This window comes from Salvia hispanica, chromosome 6 (assembly GCF_029641045.1).
Source record: "Salvia hispanica isolate PSC_SH4W2 chromosome 6, Shi_PSC_v1, whole genome shotgun sequence".
NCBI lineage: Eukaryota > Viridiplantae > Streptophyta > Magnoliopsida > Lamiales > Lamiaceae > Salvia > Salvia hispanica.
Window position 1 is genome coordinate 8,110,324 of NC_142697.1, and position 9,999 is coordinate 8,120,322.

Sequence of the window (9,999 nt, forward strand, 5' to 3'; positions counted from 1 at the left end):
ACATGGACCAAACAAAATTTGTGGTGTATCTGCGGGGCTCTTGTCATGATTACAGACTCCATTGCTTTGAAGATTCCTTTATGCCTATCTGATATAATGCACACCTCCCTCTCGTATTTCACCACATGAGTTCTTACATGATCCAAAAACCACGACCAACTGTCATTGGTTTCTTCATCCACCACAGCACATGCAATAGGCAAGCATGTCTTGTTAGCATCAAAACCACAAGCAACAAGCAACTTACCTTTAAATCTTCCTCGGAGGTGAGTCCCGTCTATTGTTAACACCGGTGCAGCCTTCTGGAAAACATGTATTGCAGGCCCAAATGCCCAGAAAATATAGTTGAACACATTTGTACGCCTCTGACTCAACAGCTCATTGTGCTTCCACTCAACAATTGTGCCCGGATTCTGTGACTGGAGTTCAAACATGTAGCTTGGCAACTGCCTAAATGATTCCTCCCATCCACCATATACAAACTCTATAGCCTTTCTCTTTGCATACCATGCCTTCTTATAACTGATTGACACACCAAATCTGTCTTGAACATCAACTATTATTGAGAAGACCTTGAAATCGACACATTGTCGCACATGATGTCGAATACACAGAGCAATCATTGCCGATGAGAAGTTAGCATGATCTCTGTTAGCACTATGGCCTACACAAGTATGTCGCCCCACCCACTTTCTAACTTCCCACATATCGTCATGCGCCCTTTGAGTAACTGAAACCTCCCACTTACATTCCCTTGCTTTTTCAGCGTCGGTGGTGCTGATGATGCCAATACCTGTTGCTGTCGTTCCTGCAGGAAATTTGCATACGGCATGCCACCTTCCTAATTTGCTCTCGACGACCTTAAACTGTTTTTCCTGCCACAAACTCCACATAGTTATAGCAGTCTTCACATGAAGCTTCGAATCAAATTTTGTTCCCAACACAATCCGATGCGGCTCATTCTCATCCCAATACAAATTGATGTGTTCACTATCAACACCATCATCAGATACTCCAGAAGGACGACTTGGTAATTCACGAAAGAATTTCAACCCTCTAGTGTTGTATTCCGGAAGTGGTTGTTCACCTTGTACAACAGGTTTACATGGTATTAGCTCATCATCAGAAGAACCATCACCATCATCAGAAGAACCATCACCATCACAGAAATCGGGTTCTGGCTCAGTATCAGATAGTGTTGTTGGTTCATTAAGAACATCTGCTACATCTACCTCATCATTCAATCCACCACCAACATCAACAACATCTACAACATCTCTCTGCTCATTCATACTATGATCAAAGTTCATATGTTCACCCCTCGCAGATGATCCAATACCACATTCAGAGCTCAAAAGTTCAACCCTCGCAGATGATCCACTACCAAAATCAACAACTCGTGGGATTTCTGAATTTCTAACAGGTGAATAATCAACAAATAATTCAATACACCCACTTGAATTTTGAGCATTGTGGAACATAAACATTACACTTTCATCATTGCAAATCACAGAACATGTATAACTCATCCCGGAAGCAAACACTATACATTTTCTCCACAATAATTCTATAGTGTGTTGGTTCACATCTATTCTCATCGCATCACATATCATTGCTACAAATTCAGAATAGGAAACACACGAATTTAATACGATGGAGCTCCTCGCACGAGGTGGATCATAACTAATACCCATATGTGGTAGTTGAACTACTCTACCACCCCAATACAAACTCACAAATACTTGCATGATTTTTGCATCACAAACATTTTCCAAAAACAACAATGAGGGACATTTTTCTAAAAGCCCTAATTTTTAATAAATTGGGTAAAACTAACAAAGTAGAGAAAAATAAACATGAATAATGATGAATGTAGCCAAATTGAAGAACAAATACCGAATATGTTTGAAATTCCCCGGAAAACATGGAAAATTGCGCCGGAGAAGATGGAAAATTGCGACTTTGCTCGCTTCCTCTGTCGAAATGTGTTTCTGCCTCTGTTCTGCTGGGTTTAAATCGCGACTGGAAGACGCATAACCCTTATGCGTCACTAATGAAAGACACATAACGGTTATGCGTCACTAACGTTAGACGCATAATGCTTATGCGTCACTAAATAAAGACGCATAACTGTTGTGCGTCACTCCAAAACGCTAATTTTATGTGCGTTTTTACTGGACGACGCACAACCCTTATGCGTCATTAAGTAAAGACGCATAACAAATATGCGTTTTACTTATAAAGACGCATAACCTTTATGCGTCACTCCCTAACTGGGAACAAATCTATTTTTCTTCATTAAAATGGAATGCTATTACCAAGCTAGAAGAAAAGAAGAATTAACCCGTTATTTTCTCTTCTTGTCGAACTTGGGATCCTGTTTGGGGGACACAAACTAATCTAACCTCAATTTTAATAATCAATCCCTTCCAACTAAGTTGAGTCATATTCAATCAAAAATATGAAAAGTTAGTTTTTGAAAGAAATTTCTATCAATTAAATTACGTTAAATCTAATTGTGTATGCTAATATTGTACTCGCATCGAGGAGCGGACTTCAGACCTATTAGTCTGTGCAATGTTACAATTAAAATAATCTCCACGATAATCTCGGAGAGGCTAGGCGCCTTCCTCCCAATGCTCACGGTGCCAAACCAAAGCGGCTTTGTCCAAGGAAGGCTTTTGAGTGACAACGTACTTTTAGCTCAAGAGGTCATTCGAGTCCTTGCAAATTGTTCGCCCTCCCCAAATATCGTTATCAAGCTAGATATAGCTAAAGCATGTGACCGGGTCTAGTGGCCCTTCTTGATCAAGGTGCTCCGGAAAATGGGCTTTAAGGAGAAGTGGATTAGCTTGGTAGAACGGTGTATTAACTTCTGTTGGTTCTCGGTTCTTATCAATGGTACGGCGGCTGGCTTCTTCAAATTGTCCAGAGGACTCCGGCAAGGTGACCTACTCTCGCCTTCTCTTTTCATCCTTGCGGCAGAATACCTCTCAAGGAGTTTGGATAAGCTCATTCTCGGCAGAAAATCTATGAGGTTTGCTACCTCTCTTCATGGGATAGAAATCGCCCACCTTGCATATGCAGACGATATTCTGGTGTTTACTCAAGTGAGGCAGGAATCGCTAGCGGAACTGATCGAATGCTTAAGGCACTATGCAGCGGCTTCAGATCAGAAAATTAATATGGAGAAAAACCACTTTTTTGTGGATGAGAAACACGGGAGTTGGGCGAACAGTATTCAGGAAATTGGGGGATTTCAGCGAGAAAAGTTCCCTTTTACTTACCTTGGCGTCCCGATCTTCAAAGGAAGGAAAAAGACAGACATGTTCATTTTTCTTAGAGAAAAAATATCGGCACGAATTCACTCATGGTCACATAAAGACCTGACATTCGGAGGGAGGCTTGCACTCATCAAAAGCACTCTCGGAGCTATCCATCTACACATCTTTCAAGTGCTTGAGCCAACCAAAGAAGCAACGAAACAAATGGAAAGTCTGTTAGCCAAATACTTCTGGGGCTCTGATTGTGATAGAAAAGCTACACATTGGATAAGCTGGGACCAAATCTGCCTTCCCTGTGATGAAGGGGGATTTGGGCATTTGGAGTTTTGTGGAGATGGTGGAGGCGTTTGGAATGAAGCTGTGGGTAAGATTTAGAGAGAAAAATTCTTTGTGGGAGAATTTTATGATGCAGAAATATTGTAGAAAAGAAGCCCCATCTAAAGTTGCACTCGCAAAAAAATAGAGCCCCACCTGGAAACGGATGGCAAGGGCAGGACACAAGATACATCATTATATCCATTGGGCCCTGGGAGATGGAAATATCAATTTTTGGGAAGACATTTGGTGGAGGGATAAGCCCATTAGTGAGCTCTGCAATCCAGGTATGCGGCCGCCTCAAAGAAAAGTTAAACATTTCTGGAGAAATGGAATCTGGGATGCGGCGCAGGTAAGGCAGGACCTGGAGCCTCTCGGAGTGCCGAGGGAGGCTACGGAGGAGATCGTGAGAACACCAATTAAACAGGGTGGTGGGGACACACTGAGGTGGATCAAAACCCCCAATTGCAACTTCTCCACGTACTCGGCGTGAGAGGAGATCATGAGCCGGCAGCCGCCTATGCAAATTTTTGAACTCATTTGGAATGAATGCACTCCCTGTCGATCTCCATCTTCGTTTGGAGACTGCTGGCCAACCGGATCCCTGTCGACGCGAAACTACAATGGAGAAAAGTGGAGCTAGCATCAAAATGCAGGTGTTGTCGATACCCGGGGATTGAAACTAGGGAACACCTCTTCCTTCAGGGGGAAGTGGCAACACAAGTAAGGAGCAATATTGAAAACTGGTTTCCGAATCTGCCTAGGTGGAATGCAGCCAACATTAATCTTGAGAAACGAATCAAATTCTGGCACCGTTGGTTGTGCAGGTCCAATAAACCTCATGTAAGCTTTATCATCCCATGTCTGACATTGTGGGTCATTTGGTCGGAGCGAAATGGAAAAATACATCGAGGCACGCTTTTCTCCGCAGAGATCGTGATGAATCAGATCAGACAGCATCTGCAGCGCCTAACCACATCTGGGAGGCCCGGGAAAGAACAGTGGAGGGGATGTTCCATCCCTAAGGAGATTAGCGTATCCGCCTGGAGGGAGAAGCCGAGTAAGCGGCCCAGATTTGTTAGATGGTTTCTGCCGGATGTAGGTTGGATTAAGATTAATACCATGGGGAAGTGGTGTACAGCGGAAGCAGGGGCGGGATGTATCATCCGGGATAAAGATGGGAACATGATCAGATGTTTCGCCTCAAAAAGCAACGCAACATCTCACCTCGAGGCGGAACTTCAAGCCATTGGTCTGGGTTTGGATATGGTGGGGACTGGAAGTCAAAGGATTTGGATTGAGATGGGAAACTCTGAGGCTGTAGATATTCTGATGGCAAAGAAGCATGGAGCAGCCACTCTACGCCATCAAGTCTCAGAAATTCGTAACAGAATTAAGTACTTTTGTACTAAAGTTTCTTTCATCCAACAAGAAGGCAACAAGGTGGCGTCTTGATTGGCAAAACAGGGGAGCATGGAACCTAATTGCATCTTCTTCGACCAACACACGGCTCCAGCGATTGTCAAGGCTGCGGTGAGAATGGACCAGCTTGGCCTTCCGAACTTCCGAACTTCCAGCGATTTTCAAGGCTGCGGTGAGATTATTAATTTTGTGAGTTAATGAAGTGTGACGCCCCTTAATTTCGTTCCTTCCTTTCGAGATAAATCGGATTTATTAGCTTAAATAATTTTCATTTAGAATACGTGTTATCACGTGTAATCCCGACTTTGAATTTTCAAGTACTCGATTTGGAAAATGAAGAGTAAGAATATTGGATGCAAAAGAAAAATATTAGAGAATGGCTTGCTTGGAAACAATAGGAATCGAGGAGTATTATTTCAAGAATGATGGAGATACAAATGGTACATACTATACAAGTTGTAATATGTGAATGAAAGGGACAACACACCCCATGCTATTCTACCCTTTCTAGCTACACAAGAGATTCCATTCTTCTTTTTTCCTTCTCCCCTTAATTCCACCCCACAAAGCTCCAAAGGGACAGCCAAGTTACACCAAGGATCCTGTAAAGGTGATACACCGAAAGGGTATTAGAAATGGATCAACAAAAAGTAGAGTCTTGGAGCTTCATCAAAATGGTAAAATGCCAAGTTGTACTAGATTATGCATTGCATCATCATCCTGCCAAGAGTGAAGGAGAAAACAATGTAACAAGGGCCATGATCTCATCAAAGATACTTTCCCAAGACTTTCACAAATTTAGTAAAGAAACATTATACCAAGACCGAAAAAGAAATAAGCTGGCAACCCCAAAAATAGGAGTCTTTGCCCCCAAGACTTGCACAATTAAGTAAAGAAACATGATGCCAAGAAAGAGATGGAGCTGACAGCCAAAAATAGGAGTCTTTGCCCCCAAGTTTCCAACACAAGAGGCCTATATAAACTTCCTCCCCACCTCCTTTTTCCTCCACCATTTTGAGAGTAGAGAGGAGGTCCTCTCCTTTGCATCATGTAGAACAACAACCATGATAGAACAAGGACTTAGAGGAAATAGGAAAAGTCTCAACAATCATTCTGCCCAGAACCCCAACAAGTTGTTTCTACCATGAATCCTAATGAATAGATACAATAATCGATCCCCACAAGATCAAGGCTTGAATATCACCAATAAGTTATGAAAAGATTTCACATAGCTACTGCTCCAGAATATAAGGTTTTAACAGACTAAGCTTCGAAAGAAGTGGGGAAGGGACTTAGCTTAGGCAAAGGGTCGTCCGGCAATGAGCGAATGTTTACGCGACGGAGGCGGCACAGATAGTGGCTCTGCTCGCCAAAGCTGGAGGCGTAGGTGCGATGGCGGACCTCGGAGCTTCCACGCTCGACGGAGAAAGAGACGGAGGGAGAAAGGGAACGCTTTTCCCCTCGATTGGTGATTTTTCCGCTGGAGCAACAGCGCGAGGCGGCCGCCGGGGATGACTGCTCACCAAGGGCAACGCCGTGGGAGAGAGGCGACGCCTCCTCTCCACCATTTAATTCGTGGAGGAGAAAGGGGTCACGACGGGCGTTGATTCACCGGAGACGGTAGAGGGGTGATGGCGGCGTGAACTCGTCGGAGGAAGAAGCTGTTGTACACTTCCAGATTTGGGGGAAGTGGGAAAGATGTGAAAATTAAGAAAGGAGGCGGAGCCGGCGACGCTCTGGCTACGCAGAAGAGCGGCGAATTTGCCGAGAAATTGATTAAGGATTTTAATTGGAAAGTGAATTGGGGAAGAAGTATCGATGGAGGAAGGATTATATTGGGTTCTATTTTAGTTTGTTGGGCTATGTCCCATTTAAATTAAGTATAATGGGCTGTCATGTTATTATTAAAGATGGGCCATAATTTAATTCAGCATGGGCCTAAATGAATTAATTGGAGTTATGGGATGTTACTATTTATTTGTTGGGTCAAGAGGTTAAATTGTTTTGGGCCAAATTGAGTAAATAAAGTAATGGGCCGATGCAAGTTGATAAAAGAAATTTGATGAGATTTTAATTGTTGAGAAATGGTAGTAAAATATTAAACATGTGGGCTGCCTCCTATATTTAGCTGGGCCGATATCCTTTATGCCTTGATTGGATTTGATTGGTGGAATAAGTTTGAGCCTACTAATTTAAGCTTTGGGTTAGAAATTATTTATGGAGATGAGCTTGGAGCTCGAAAGTTGATTGGCTTAATTGATTAATAAGTTCCCAAATAAATTACTAAGTTCCAAAGATGAAAAATGTCAAAGTTGAAGATGCGAAGGGCCGACTGGCGTCGCCCCGCGACGCCATGGGAGACCTTAAGAAAAATTCAAAGAAATGAATTAGAAAGGATTTTCCAAGAATCCTATTTTAATAAGTGCTCAAGTAATTATTTTGAGATAATAGGAATTCTTTGGATTTAGTTGAAATGAATAGATAAATCCTACAACTTAGTGAAGCCCGAGAAAGGACTAGAGATCCTATGAGACAAGACTAAGGATATAGGTGCTATGCCATAGGGTACATGCATTCCTTCTAAGGAGAAATAGTTCAAGTACTAATTAGCGTGCTACGCTATTTATTTTCAAATGAAAAATTACGCAAGGGCAAGTGAGATCAAAACGAATAATTGAATTGAAGAATAAGCATACCAGGTGGGTTTTCTTTTAATATCCAGCACACTAGTGTGGATATAGATCAAATACTTGTGAAATTATGAAAAATCATCTTTTCTCAAAATGGAGCTATGAGTCTTTTCAAAATTGTTGTCATGCCATAAATGTTTTGTTTTGATGAATAGAATTGAGTGTCATAGAATGTAATGGAATTGAATGTCATGGAATGAAATGGAATTGAATGTCATGGAATGGAATGATGGGTGACCGTTGAAACGACACTTGAATGGAATGGAATGATGGGTAACAGTTGAAGCGACACTTGAATGGAATGGATTGATGAATGAATGGAATGGATTGATGAATGGAATGGATTCACGAATTGAATGGATTTACGAATGGAATGGATTCACGAATGGAATTGATTCATGAATGGAATTGATTTATGAATGAATGGAATGGATTGATGAATGCATGGAATGGATTTATGAATGAAGGGAATGATGAATTGTGAATAATGAAAGAACCTAGTCTGCCGTCGAACTTTTGGCTCACAAAAGAACTTAGTAAGCTCGGGCCTTTTAAGAAAAACCCCGTGTGTTACTGTGATGGCTTGACAACTATATAATGTATGTTTTGATTTTCGGCACATGTCCACTGAGTACTCCTGTACTTAGCCCTGCATGTATTTATAAATGTGCAGGTTGAACGTCAAGAGGATGGAGTGATGATCGGAGTCGATGTTATCAAGTTGATCTCCCAACGATTCGTGTCTTCATACACGAAGTCGTTTAGCAAGGACTTATTCCGTTGTGCCTTTGTGCTTTTAGAATTGTAGAACCTCACCATTAACTCTGATTTATTTGAGGTGATGTTTATTCTATTTTTCAAGACCATGTAATGAAATACTTAGCTTCTATGATATCAATCGACATTGGCCTTTGTGCAAATTCTCAAGTTCTAGCCCTTTTCTTTCCCCGCTTCTTTAATCCCTCTCATTAGTCGCGGTTTACCCGGTTTCACTATCCTTAGCAAAATGCGGTCGTGACATGAAGAGAGAGTAAAGTAAGAGAGATGAAAAAGTAGAGATAGATATGTTTCCATTTTAGGAAACGTTTCATTTTTAATGGGATAAACTAAAAAGAAAAACGTTTTATTTTTAGTGGGACAGAGGGAGTAGTTTGTAGGGAAAACATAGAAAAAACAAGAACTAAAGCAATAGAAGCCAAAGGTTGAATCTTGTAGTCTTTATCTTCTCTTGAATCCACTCTTCAAACTCCTTAGGCAATGATAACAGTGGAAGGAACTCTTAAATATTATGCTCTGAAAATTATGCAACAAAAGGTTCCATCGATGATGCTTTAGGGGTATTTATAGCCTCCAATTCGGGTCTCAAAATATGACAAATCTTCAGCATAGTATGGTATGTCATGGAGAGAAAACAGGACAATTTCTGTGCTCTACTATTTTGATACGCTCGGATTTTGCACGGTTTTAAGGCCATTGTTTGGTCCGTTTTGAGTGTCAAAGTTGCATTACATGCCCATTATTTGCATATTTTATCCATTTTGGTATTTTGACGTGTTTTATGAGAAATGTGCAAAATAAAGCAGAAAAAGGACATGAAAAGGTGAATTTCCGGAAGCTGAAATTGAAGGGACGCCCAGTGGGCCGCTGGAACAAGTACATCGGTCGCTGCAAAGACTCCAGAAGGCTCTGTCACTCTCGACCGGTCGCTAGACCCTGCCAGTGACCGCTGAGAAAATGCGGCGCACGATAGCTGTGTTCAAACTCAGTTTTACGGAGATCCTTAAGTCCTATTAGGGCCTTCTACATGTCATTCTCTTCATTTTCGAAAGAGATTCACGCTGGTACCAAGATCACCTCAATCGGAGTTCCGTGGAGAGAGTTATGGCCGTTATACCAAAGTTGCGCAAAGCTGTCAAATGTAGTCTAGGCGGAAATTTAAAGAAGAAAAGAAGATAGTACCTTGTGAAGCCAAATCTTTTCCTTCTGCTATGGTGAACGAAAATTCCATCTTTCCTATTGCTTGGAGGAGACGTTTTACCAAATTTAAATCCTCCTTAAGCCTATATATACCCCATAACCTCATTCATAAAATTCACCCTTCCATAGTTCCAAAATTGGGAGCCTTTATGGCTCCTCCTCCAACCCTAGTTCATCATCTAGATCTTCTTTTTGTTAATTAATTCTATAGCATAAATATGAGAGTTCTTCATTGTGCAAGGGGTTGGAGAAAGAAGCAAGAGATCATTAAAGAGCTACGAGGATTCTACCTTTGAGTTTTATCGCTTTAC